This window comes from Chiloscyllium plagiosum, unplaced genomic scaffold, assembly GCF_037043375.1.
Source record: "Chiloscyllium plagiosum isolate Xiang-an unplaced genomic scaffold, Cpla_swu_hap1 HiC_scaffold_3, whole genome shotgun sequence".
Classification (NCBI taxonomy): domain Eukaryota; kingdom Metazoa; phylum Chordata; class Chondrichthyes; order Orectolobiformes; family Hemiscylliidae; genus Chiloscyllium; species Chiloscyllium plagiosum.
Genome location: NW_028270141.1, coordinates 94,517,173 through 94,529,505, shown reverse-complemented (window position 1 = coordinate 94,529,505; position 12,333 = coordinate 94,517,173).

Genomic DNA, 12,333 nt, shown 5'->3' with positions numbered 1-12,333 from the left:
ATTCCTCTCTCTTCCCCCCACATTCCTCTCTCTTCCTCCCACATTCCTCTCGTCCTCCCATTCCCCCACCCTCCCGTCCTCCTTCCCCCCCGGACCCCGTCCTCCTTGCCCCCCCCCGCGCCCCCGGACCCTGTCCTCTCTCCCCCCCCCCCCCCCCCGACCCCGTCCTCTCTTCCCCTCCCCCCTGACCCCGACCTCTCTTCCCACCCCCGACCTCTCTTCCCACCCCCGACCTCTCTTCCCCCCCCGACCTCTCTTCCCCCCCCCCGTCCTCTCTTTCCCCCACCCCGACCCCGTCCTCTCTTTCCCACCCGAACCCGTCCTCTCTTTCCCCCTTCCCCCCCCCCCACCCCCGGACCCCATCCTCTCTTTCCCACCCCGACCCCGTCCTCTCTTCCCCCCTGACCCCGTCCTCTCTTCCCCCCCCCCGACCCTGTCCTCTCTTCCCCCCCCCCCCCGACCCTGTCCTCTCTTCCCCCCCCCCCCGACCCTGTCCTCTCTTCCCCCCCCCCAACCCCGTCCTCTCTTCCCCCCCCCCCCGACCCCGTCCTCTCTTTCCCCCCCGACCCCGTCCTCTCTTTCCCCCCCGACCCCGTCCTCTCTTTCCCCCCCCGACCCCGTCCTCTCTTCCCCCCTGACCCCGTCCTCTCTTTCCCCCCCGACCCCGTCCTCTCTTTCCCCCCCCGACCCCGTCCTCTCTTCCCACCCTCCCCGACCCCGCCCTCTCTTCCCCCCCGACCCCGCCCTCTCATCCCCCCCCGACCCCGTCCCCTCTTCCCCCCCAACCCCGACCCCTCTTCCCCCCCCCGATCCCGTCCCCTCTTTCCCGCCCGATCCCATCCCCTCTTCCCCCCCCAACTCCGTCCTCTCTTCCCCCCCCCGGCCCCGTCCTCTCTTCCCCCCCCGGCCCCGTCCTCTCTTCCCCCCCCCCCGACCCCGTCCTCTCTTCCCCCCCCCCCCCCGATCTCGTCCTCTCTTCCCGCCCCCCCCCCACCCCGTCCCCGTCCTCTCTTCCCCCCGACTCCATCCTCTCTTCCCCCCCCGACGCCGTCCTCTCTTTCCTCTTCCCCCCTCTCTTCCCCCTTCCCCCCTCTTTCTTCCCCCATTCCCCCCTCTTCCTCCCCTCTCTTTCCCCTCTTCCCCCCCTTTTCTCCCACCCCTCTTTCCCCCCCACCTCCTCTTTCCCCCCCCGACCCCGTCCTCTCTTCCCCTCCCCGACCCCGTCCTCCCTTTCTTCCCCCCACTTCGCCCCCCTCTTCCCCCTTCTCCTCCCCCTGTTTCTTCCCCCCTTCTCCCCCCTCTTTTCTTCCTCCCCCCCTTTTCTCCCTCCCCACCTTTTCTCCCCCCTTCCCCCCTCCCTCTCCACCCCTCTTCCCCCCTCCCTCTTTCCCCCTCCCTCTTTCCCGTCCCTTCCCCCCTCCAATTCCCCTCCCTCTTCCCCCCCTCTTTTCCCCCTCCCTTCCCCCCTTCCGCTTTCCCCCCTCCTTACTTTCCCCCCCTACTTTCCCCCTCCCTCTTTCCCCATCCCCTCTTTCCCCCTATCCCTCCCTCTTTTCCCCCCTCCCTCCCTCTTTCCCCCCTCCCTCCCTCTTTCCCCCCCTCCCTCCCTCTTTCCCCCCCTCCCTCCCTCTTTCCCCCCCCTCCCTCCCTCTTTCCTCCCCCTCCCTCTTCCCCCCTCTTTCCCCCCTCCCTCTTTTCCCCGCTCCCTTTTACCCCCTTTCCTCCCCCTCCCTCTCCCCCCCCTTTTCTTCCCCCTCCCCTCTTTTCTCCCCCCTCCCCTTCCCCCCCTTTTCTCCCCCCTCGCTCTTCCCCCCCTTCCCTCCCTCTTCCCCCCTTTTCTCCCCCCCTCGCTTTCCCCCCTCCCCCCTCTTTTCCCCCCTCCCTCTTTCCCCCCTCCCTCTTCCCCCCCCTCTTTCCTCCTTCCCTCTTTCCTCCTTCCCTCTTTCCCCCCTCCCTCTTTCCCCCTCGCTCTTCCCCCCCTCCCTCTTTCCCCCTCCCTCTTCCCCCCCTCCCCCTCTTCCACCCCTCCCTCTTCCACCCCTCCCTCTTCCACCCCTCCCACTTTCCCTCCCTCTTTCCCCCCTTACGCCCCTCCCTCTTTTCCCCCTCCCTCTCCCCCACCTCTTCACCTCCCCCCTCTTTGCCCCCATCCGCCCCCTCTTTCTCCTCCTCCCTCTTTCCCCCTCCCGCTTTCCCCCCTCCCTACTTTCCCCCCATCCCCTCTTTCCCCCTCTCCCTCCCACTTTTCCACCCCTCCCTCCCTCTTTCCCCCCTCCCTCTTTCCCCCCCTTAAGCCCCCTCGCTCCCTCCCCCTTTCCCCTCTCCCTCCCTCTCTTCCCCCTCTCCCTCCCGCTTCCCCCTTCCCTCCCTCTTCCCCCCTTCCCTCCCTCCCTCCCTCCCTCTTCCCCCCTTCCCTCCCTCCCTCCCTCTTCCCCCTTCCCTCTTTCCCCCCTCCCTCCCTCTTCCCCCCCTCCCCCCCTCCCTCTTCCCCCCCTCCCTCTTCCCCCCCTCTTTCCCCCTCCCTCCCTCCCTCTTTCCCCCCTCCCTCCCTCTTTCCCCCCTCCCTCCCTCTTTCCCTTCTTTCCCCCCTCCCTCTTCCCCCCCCCTCCCTCTTCCCCCGCCCTCCCCCCTCCTTCACCCCCTCCCTCCTTTCCCCCCCTCCCCTTCCCTCCCTCCTCCCTCTTCCCCCTGCCTCCCTACCCTTCACCCCCTCCCTCCCTCTTCCCCCCCTCCCTCCCTCCCTCTTTCCCCCCCTCCCTCCCTCCCTCTTTCCCCCCCCCTCCCTCCCTCTTTCCCCCCCCCTCCCTCCCTCTTTCCCCCCTCCCTCTTTCCCCCCTTCCTCTCTCCCTCTTTACCCCTCCCTCCCTCCCTCTTTACCCCCCTCCCTCCCTCCCTCTTTACCCCCCTCCCTCCTCCCCACCTCCATCCCTTCCTCTTTCCCCCTCCCTCTTCTCCCCCCTCCCTCTTCTTCCCCCCCGACCCCGTCTTCTCTCCCCCCCCCGACCCCGTCCTCTCCCCCCCCCGACCCCGTCCTCTCTTCCCCCCCTCCCTCTTGCCCCCCTTCCCTCCCTCTTCTCCCCCTCCCTCCCTCTTCTCCCCCTCCCTCCCTCTTCTCCGCCTCCCTCCCTCTTCTCCCCCCTCCTCTCCTCCCTCCCTCTTCTCCCCCCTCCCTCTTCTCCCCCCTCCCTCTTCTCCCCCTCCCTCCTCTCCTCCCTCCCTCTTCTCCCCCTCCCTCCTCTCCTCCCTCCCTCTTCTCCCCCCTCCCTCTTTTCCCCCCTCCCCCTTCTCCCTCTCTTCCCCCCCCCGACCCCGTCCTCTCTTACCCCCCGATCCCTCTTCCCCCCCGATCCCTCTTCCCCCCGATCCCTCTTCTCCCCCCCAACCCTTTTTCTCCTCCCCCGACCCCTCTTCTCCCCCGACCCCGTACTCTCTTCCCCCCCAACCCCTCTTTCCCCCGACCCCTCTTCTCCCCCCCCCGACCCCTCTTCTCTCCCGCCCCCGTCCTCTCTTCCCCCCCCCCCGACCCCGTCCTCTCTTTCCCCCCCGACCCCGTCCCCTCTTCCCCCGACCCCGTCCCCTCTTCCCCCATGTGGTGAAAGGGTTAAAATTGTGTCCCAATACATGTGTGAATCTAACCGAAAATGGAAGGTGTCGCTTAGTCCCGTGTGAATCTTGTTATACACCTTCCCGTGTGAATCTTCTTATCTGTATGTAACCAGAATGGAATGTGTTTTTTAGCCTTGCTCTGCTGTTCACATGAATGTTTATATCTGGAAAAGGGTATATCAGCTGGAGAAGTCTCCAGTTCGGTAGAGTCTGCTCCGGGGTTACGTTTAACCGCCGAGCGTGGGTTGTTGGCAACCGCTCTACGAGAACTGACGGCTCCCAGTTTTGGTAACATGTAGAGTGAGTATAAGCCAGACCCGTTGTAAGTACGAGACTGGTTGTGGGGACACTGCGGGGAATAAAACTATATTCTAGCAGACTCGCCTCTTGGCTGTTTGTTCTGTGTCAGACTACTTTCCTGCGAGCCTGGTCCTTGACCTTGAGAATTTTTTAAAACATTTTGGCGTAGCCGGCAGGATCAATCGCAATTGAGGAAAGATTTTGATACAGAACAATGTTTTGGAAAAAGGCTAAGAAACCAGAGGAACAAACTGTGGAGGTCCTGACCGTCCCGGGATGGCATGGGCCGTGGCATGGCGTGGCAGTTTGTTTGAGAAATGGTGGGGGGCGACCGGAGGACTGGGAGGCCGAGGGCGTAGGAACCCCAGGGTCGCTGCTGTCCACCCTTGAGAGGATCCCAGTCCTGCCGAAGAACCCATTGCCTGGGGTACAGCGGAGGATGTGGGCCTGTGCGGCGGCTTGTAGACAACAGTCAGACAAGCGCCAAAAAGCTGAAGCAGAATTAGCCCTCCTGAAACATGAGCAGGGACTCAGTTCGGGAGATGCCTCTATGTTGAGGCAGGAAATTATGAAGTTAAAAGCTGAATTGACAGCATTAACTGAACTAGCAGGACGAACTATTATGTATTTGTCTGCTAAGAAACGGAAAGAGAAAAGGAAGGTCCCTCGAACCCCGGACCCGGTACAAGTACGGGCGTTTGTAGCCCAGTTAAATAACGGGGATCGGTGGGATATCGATCATTGGGATGGGAACATTTGGGGAGATTTAGATGATCAGTACGAAGAGGACCCACCCGTACTCCAAGCTAAACCAGTGGTTAGGAGAAAGCAGGTTCAGAGACGTCTCCCAGTGCAACGGGAGGTAATGTTAGATGAGAAAGGAAACCCTATACGGAATGAACAAGGGGAGGCAATTATGCATGAATTACCGCGGGCTCAGCCTCCCGCAGAATTCTCTGAATTAACGGAAGACTTCACTACCGATGAGGTGCTGTTTATCACCCAGAAAACCCGACGTAATCCTGGGGAGCCGTTAGAGCTATGGCTAATTCGGCTCCTCGAGGAAGGGGGGCAACAAGTGCAGGTAGACTATCAGGATGCTCCCAAGTTTGGTGGATTAGCAAAGGATGCTGCCATAGACCTGGGGTACCGCAACCAAGCCAAGGATATGGTAATAGATCGCAGTATGGGGACCCTATTTGGGATGTATGCCAGGGCAGTGGCCGAACAGTATCCCTTCCCGTCCGATTGGCCCCCCTTGGAAGGAACTTGGACAACGATTAAGGAAGGGGTTCAGAGGCTAACCCGTTTGTGTGTGCGGGATGCCCTGTTGCTGGGAGTGCTGGACGAGGTAGATAACACAAATGTTAGTAGACAGACTAGAGACCATCTAGTGAAGACTGCCCCCCCCCCATTATAAACCACTGTTATTAACCATAATGTTGAGTGGACGGGGAGAAACCCTAGGAGATGCCCGTAGTATGATGAGGGAGATGGGTGGTTTGGGGGATTGGGGACCCACAACCCGTGCTTCTCAGGGGGGCACGGAGGGGCGTCGCCCTGAGGCTCGAGCAGGGGGAAAAGTAAACCCTAATCAAGGAAGTAACCAAGGCCCCTCACGGCGTGCTTTGTGGCAAGCTTTGATACGGGCGCAGGTCCCAGCATCAGAGATTGATGGCCTACCTACACCGGAATTAAAAGACTTATGCAGACGAAAGGGACTGAAGGTGTCCCGGGTAGAGACGGAGTCCCGACCCACTATGGAAGACCTAGTGGAATTACTAACACAAAAATGTCAGACACGGGGTCCGGTTGTTAATGAGCCTCGAAGGGGTAGAACTTCCACTTCCCAGCGGTGGGAATCCTCGGAGGACGAGGAGGAGGAGGAGGTACGGCCTCCCCTCCGAGAGTGTTATAAAGTGGATAGGCGTGGCCGGAAACCTAGTAAGAAAGGCAAGAACAAAGAAGGGCGAGGCAAACGTCTTTACCCAGTGCTGTCTGGGGAAGATGAATGGGAGGAACAATAGGAATCGGGCCAAGCCCCAAGGGTTTGCCCACGAACGAGCCAATGGTCAGCAGACGACATTCGACCTCATGTATCATTGACTATCTATTGGCGCAAATCCGTCCAAACCGTTATGGCTCTAGTGGACACAGGGGCGGAGGCCACCTTAATCTATGGGACGCCCCATAAGTTTAAAGGAACCCCAGTCACGCTGGTTGGGCTGGGAGGTAATCTGATTGAAGGAAGAACAGTACAATTGCCCCTAAAGATAGGTACAATGCCCATTAAAACTTATTCAATTATCATTACACCGGTTAGAGAATGGATCCTGGGAATGGACATTCTGGCCGGTTTAACACTTCACCTCCAACAGGGGAAGTTTGAATTTGGAATCACGAAAATGGCTTTGCGCTGTAGGACGGTGTTAGTGGGAAAGGTTAAGATGGACCCCTTCCCCATCCCGATCGCCGATCGCGTAATAAGTCTTAGACAGTATAGGATTCCCGGCGGACATAAAGAAATATCCGCCACAATTAAGGATTATTTGGAAGCGGGAGTGCTTAGGACATGCACCACGGCGTGGAATAACCCCTTATGGCCCGTACATAAAGCCGATGGGTCATGGCGGATGACGGTAGATTATCGGCAACTAAACCGTCACACTCCGGCCTTGACGGCAGCGGTCCCGGATGCCGTCACTATTATAGGACGAATCCAACATCATCCAGGGGTGTGGTACGGAGTAATTGATTTGGCTAATGCCTTCTTCACAATTCCTATTCCCGAAGATAGGCAGGAACAGTTCGCATTCACTTGGGAGGGTAGACAATTCACGTTCACACGACTGCCCCAAGGATATCTGCATAGCCCTACTATCTGCCACCGGATAGTTGCAGAACACTTGGCTGCCTTTAAAGTGCCTGACGAAGTGATGATCTCGCACTATATTGACGATATGATGATACAGGGGACAAGTCAGAAGCAGGTTCAGGAATTGCTGGACCAACTGGTTCAACATATGCGAGGATATGGGTGGGAGATCAACCCAGCCAAAATCCAGGGTCCCTCACAAACGGTAAAATTCTTAGGAATCGTGTGGAACAAGGGGGAAAGGGAAATCACTGCGAAAGCTAAAAATAAGATTCAGGTCTTTGCCGTCCCTCACACCCAGAAGGACGTGCAGCAATTTATTGGGTTATTCGGATTCTGGAGACAGCATATTCCCCATTTAGGACAAATTTTAAAACCTTTGTATCGAGTTACGAGGAAAAAGGCAGCGTTCGAATGGACGGAGGTCCATCAAACTGCATTTGAAATGGCCAAGCAAGCGATACAGCAAGCTGTATCCTTGGGAAAGATACAGTCAGGACCTGTAGAACTGCAAGTCTCAGCACAGGGGGATTATGCCAATTGGAGCTTATGGCAAAAACAGGAAAGGACCCGTAAGCCACTGGGATTTTGGTCCCGAAAATTACCCCCGGCAGGGGAACGGTATACCCCCTTTGAGAAACAGTTATTAGCATGCTACTGGGGCTTGGTGGAAACCGAAGCCCTGACCATTGGACATGAAGTGATCATGAGAACAGCTATCCCTATTCTTCCGTGGGTACTTAGTGACCCCACTACCCACCGAATAGGAACTGCCCAAGAGAGCAGCATCATTAAATGGAAATGGTATGTGTCGGAGAGAGTGCGGACTGGACAGAAAGGAGTGTCAGTCCTACATGAGCAAGTGGCGGAGGCCCCTGAGGAAGGGGAAAAGCGGTTTGAGGTGATTGAATACAAGGAATCACCCGTTAAGATGGGAAAACGGTATGATGAACTGACCCCGGATGAACAAGCCACGGCTTGGTTCGTAGATGGGTCAGCCCAATGGAAAGCGGGACAGCGTAGATGGAAAGCTGCCGCCTTTAACCCAAAACAAGGCACTACCCTAGAAGAATTAGGGGAGGGAAAAAGTAGTCAGTGGGCAGAATTAAAGGCAGTGCATATGGTAGTCATGCAAGCAGGGGTCATGGGAGTTTGTTTGTTCTCTGACTCGTGGTCAGTGGTTAACGGCATGACACAATGGATGCCAACTTGGCAGGCCAATCAGTGGATGATCCAGAATAGGGAAGTGTGGGGTAAACAGTTATGGGAGGATATATGGGAGAAAGCTCAATACCTGGTCATATACATCACCCACGTAGATGCCCATACCTCTCGAAATGATGTGGAAGCTCTACATAACCGATATGTGGATGGTATCGTCCGAACCATGATGGTGCAAAGGGGCACCTCAGTGGACCTAGCTAGATGGGCACACCTTAAGGCTGGGCACTGGGGAGTGCAAGGAACCTTGCACTGGGCTCGAGACCGAGGAATAGATCTTATGGTAGATGATGTTAAGACTGCAGTAAACCAGTGTGAGCAGTGTCAACATCAGCGGCAGGGAGTGCCCCAACACATGATGGGACATATCCATCGGGGGGATGGTCCGGGACAGAGCTGGCAAATGGACTTTGTGGGTCCCTTACCCTCCTCACAAGGATGTAACCACATATGTACAGCTGTGGACACTATGTCTGGGGTTTTGGTAGCCCATCCCTGTCGTCACAACAATCAACAGGCTACCTTGCGATGTTTAGATTTGATTGAACAATTTTATGGATTGCCCATACAGGTCCAGAGTGACAATGGCTCCCATTTCACAGGAAGGGCGGTAAAGCAGTGGGGTCACGATAACCACGTGGAATGGGTTTATCATGTACCCTATCACCCACAAGCTGCGGGACTTATAGAACGAATGAATGGGCTTCTGAAGTCCTCACTACGAAAAGCAGGAGGTTGCAATGACTTAACGGGTTGGAGGAAGCAACTAATTCGGGTGGTGAAACAAATTAATAACCGCCCATTAGGAAATGGGGTAACACCCTTGAATAGGATGATACAAGTATGTGATACCCCAAAGACTCAGCCTATTAAAATGTGGAAGTTCGCTGAGGAAGCTGATATTCCCGTAAGGGCCACGCCGGCTTCGGCTGGACTGGACCTACGAGCACTAACTGCCCAGACTTTGATCCAACAGAAACCTACGGTGATTAAGACCGGGTTAGGGTTGATTTGTCCCCCTGGAACCTATGGGCATATCCTCCCGCGGTCGGGACTGTCACTAAAGGGGATTGATGTGATGGCAGGCGTAATTGACGCAGACTACCAAGGGGAGTTGGGGGTGATCCTGGTCAACATCACCGCTGAACCTTACGTGATACAGAAGGGGGACAGAATAGCGCAATTGGTCATTAAGCCATGTAACCTTACAACGGTGGAAGAGATGGGAGCTCCCGTTACGGTTACTGAGCGTGGGACGGGGGGATTTGGGTCTACTGACACTAAGGGGGCCAAGGTATGGGTGCGCCAGACGACCGGCCCCCCCAGGCCGGCCGAAATCATAGCACAGGGGAAGGACAGTCTGGTCACCATTATGTACCCCGGAGACCCGACCTGGGCAAACGTCCCGGCGAACCAGTGCTACTTACGTGAGACCTAAATAATGTTGTAATTGCTATGCACCCGCAGGCTGACCCTCCGCCTTGAACATGGGGTGGTCATGGGGATTGCGACTCCTATTGGCGATGTTCGCGATCGGATGGCCACTCCAGGGCATCGGTATCACGGCCTGGACGCTGGTACCGGTCGCCCGCCATGAGGTGCGGTGGGAGGCCAGTAGCCAGCGACGGACGCAGGACAATTTTACATGTGAACCCGGTCAGCAGTGCGTTGTTCTGACTCTCACCAGCGACTGTCAATTGTACACGTGTGCACAGTGCTACATGCGCCGGGATGGGGAAAAATATGACATATCGTTCATACCGCCTAATTGCACCCTGGTGGTAAATGCCCAAGTCAAGATGTGTTTGTGGGACCGACGCACCCAGACATGCGGGACAACGGGGACTCATTGGAGCGTCACAGCTCGGGGGGAAGATCTGTGGCTGCGCAATGCCACCGATATTCGGAATCGTCATCGATTCATGTGGTTAATAATGGTACTGCCCTCGACGAACGCCCCGACTGAGGCGTTATTAAACCCCACGCGGGGCGGGCCAGCACCGAAGAGGGGTGCCACGGGGGGCGTGCGGTCGCATCGAACACAGTTGGCCCCTATTATGTCAACTTGTCAACAGATGGCCCGGGCGGTACTGCACACTGATGTTCATTGGCGGGTACAGTTGCCCCTCATACCCGAGTGTCATACCAAGAGGCGGCGACGAGCGTGGTACGACACCCTGCTGGGAGGCGCAGGAACTGTTATGGGTATCTCGAATGCCATTGACTCTGAGGTAACCCGTACTAAATTATCTAACACGGGACAGGCCACCTCACAAGGACTACATACTATTGGAAGGTGGATGCCATCCGTAATGATGACTCAAGGAGAGACAGCTGAAATAATGATACGATCTCTGCAATGGGAACTGGATGTCTGGGGCGCCACTCAGGAACTGTTTGAGAACATTACGGCTCAGTTAAATTGGACTGCCTGTCATATTCAAATGTTGCATGCTCAAATACAGAAAGAACGCTTTTTGCGTGTGGTAACATCCCCCAATGTACAGGCGTGGAGGGGACTATGGAATGTATCTGAGAAATTGTGGATGATAACCCATCCAGAGCGAACATGGTGTAACGCAACTATGTGTAACGGATACTTTGTTACCATGAATGTAACCCACACTGTTACGGTCTGTCGATATTATGTATTACCAGTGATTACATCTTCTGGATATTATTTTCTGAAGACAAGGGGACAGTGGTTTAGCCCAGATACCAATATTACCTATGATCTGTCCGCTTGTGAACAGACTGATCAGGGGAAAACTTGCCTACTGATGGACAGGTATCGGGACCCTTGCTTGACTAAGGGAACGGCCCTGTGCGAATGGACTGTTGAGACTCCAAGGGACATGATGTGGCAGATTGGGCCACACACGCTCTGTGTGGCTACCAATAATCCACATCCTATGCTTCCCTCAGCACCGTTCTCGGGATGCCTCTCAAATGTCTATCAGTGGCACTGGCAGAATCACACCTATTTGTTGACCACTTATAGCAGTGCTCGCCACTTTACCAAGGTGCAGTGGAAAGTGCTGAGGAATCCCTGGAACATTTCCCTGGATCGGTTTAAGCGGGCATTGGACCGATCCGAGGAGCTTAAGCAGATATTACGAAAGCATCAAACCAATGTCACCAAGGTTACGGTGTCTACCTTTATACATGGACAGGAGGTAGTACATGCTGCCCGTGTAGTGGACGTGGAGTCAGCTCATCATTGGTGGGACATATTGAGTGGTATGTCCTCCACTGCGGGGACATTCCTGTTCCCACCCTTGTCGATCCTGGTAGCGGTCCTGGTGATTTTAACATGCTGTAATGTCCTGACTTGCTTGTATATTTGGCGTGTACGTAGGCGCTTGTTAGAAAGAATACATATGGGCATAATGTAACACATGTATTGGGTCAAGCAGTGGAATGTGGTGTAAAATTATGTCCCAATACATGTGTGAATCATTATGCAACACATGTATTGGGCCAAGCAGTGGAATGTGGTGAAAGGGTTAAAATTGTGTCCCAATACATGTGTGAATCTAACCGAAAATGGAAGGTGTCGCTTAGTCCCGTGTGAATCTTGTTATACACCTTCCCGTGTGAATCTTCTTATCTGTATGTAACCAGAATGGAATGTGTTTTTTAGCCTTGCTCTGCTGTTCACATGAATGTTTATATCTGGAAAAGGGTATATCAGCTGGAGAAGTCTCCAGTTCGGTAGAGTCTGCTCCGGGGTTACGTTTAACCGCCGAGCGTGGGTTGTTGGCAACCGCTCTACGAGAACTGACGGCTCCCAGTTTTGGTAACATGTAGAGTGAGTATAAGCCAGACCCGTTGTAAGTACGAGACTGGTTGTGGGGACACTGCGGGGAATAAAACTATATTCTAGCAGACTCGCCTCTTGGCTGTTTGTTCTGTGTCAGACTACTTTCCTGCGAGCCTGGTCCTTGACCTTGAGAATTTTTTAAAACACCCCACCATCCCTCTTCCCCCCCCGACCCCGTCCTCTCTTCCCCCCCGACCCCTCTTCCCCCCAACCCCGTCCTCTCTTCCCCCCACGACCCCTCTTCCCCCCACGACCCCGTCCCCTCTTCCCCCCCCACCCCTCTTCCCCCTCCCCCACCCCTCTTTCCCACCCCCCACCCCTCTTTCCCACCCGACCCCGTCCTCTCTTCCCACCCGACCCCTCTTCTCCCCTTTCCCCCCCCCGACCCCGTCCTCTCTTCCCCACCCGTCCTCTCTCCCCCCCCCGACCCCTCTCCCCCCCCCGACCCCGCTCCCCCCCGCCGACCCCTCTCCCCCCCCCCCCGACCCCGCTTCCCCCCCCGACCCCG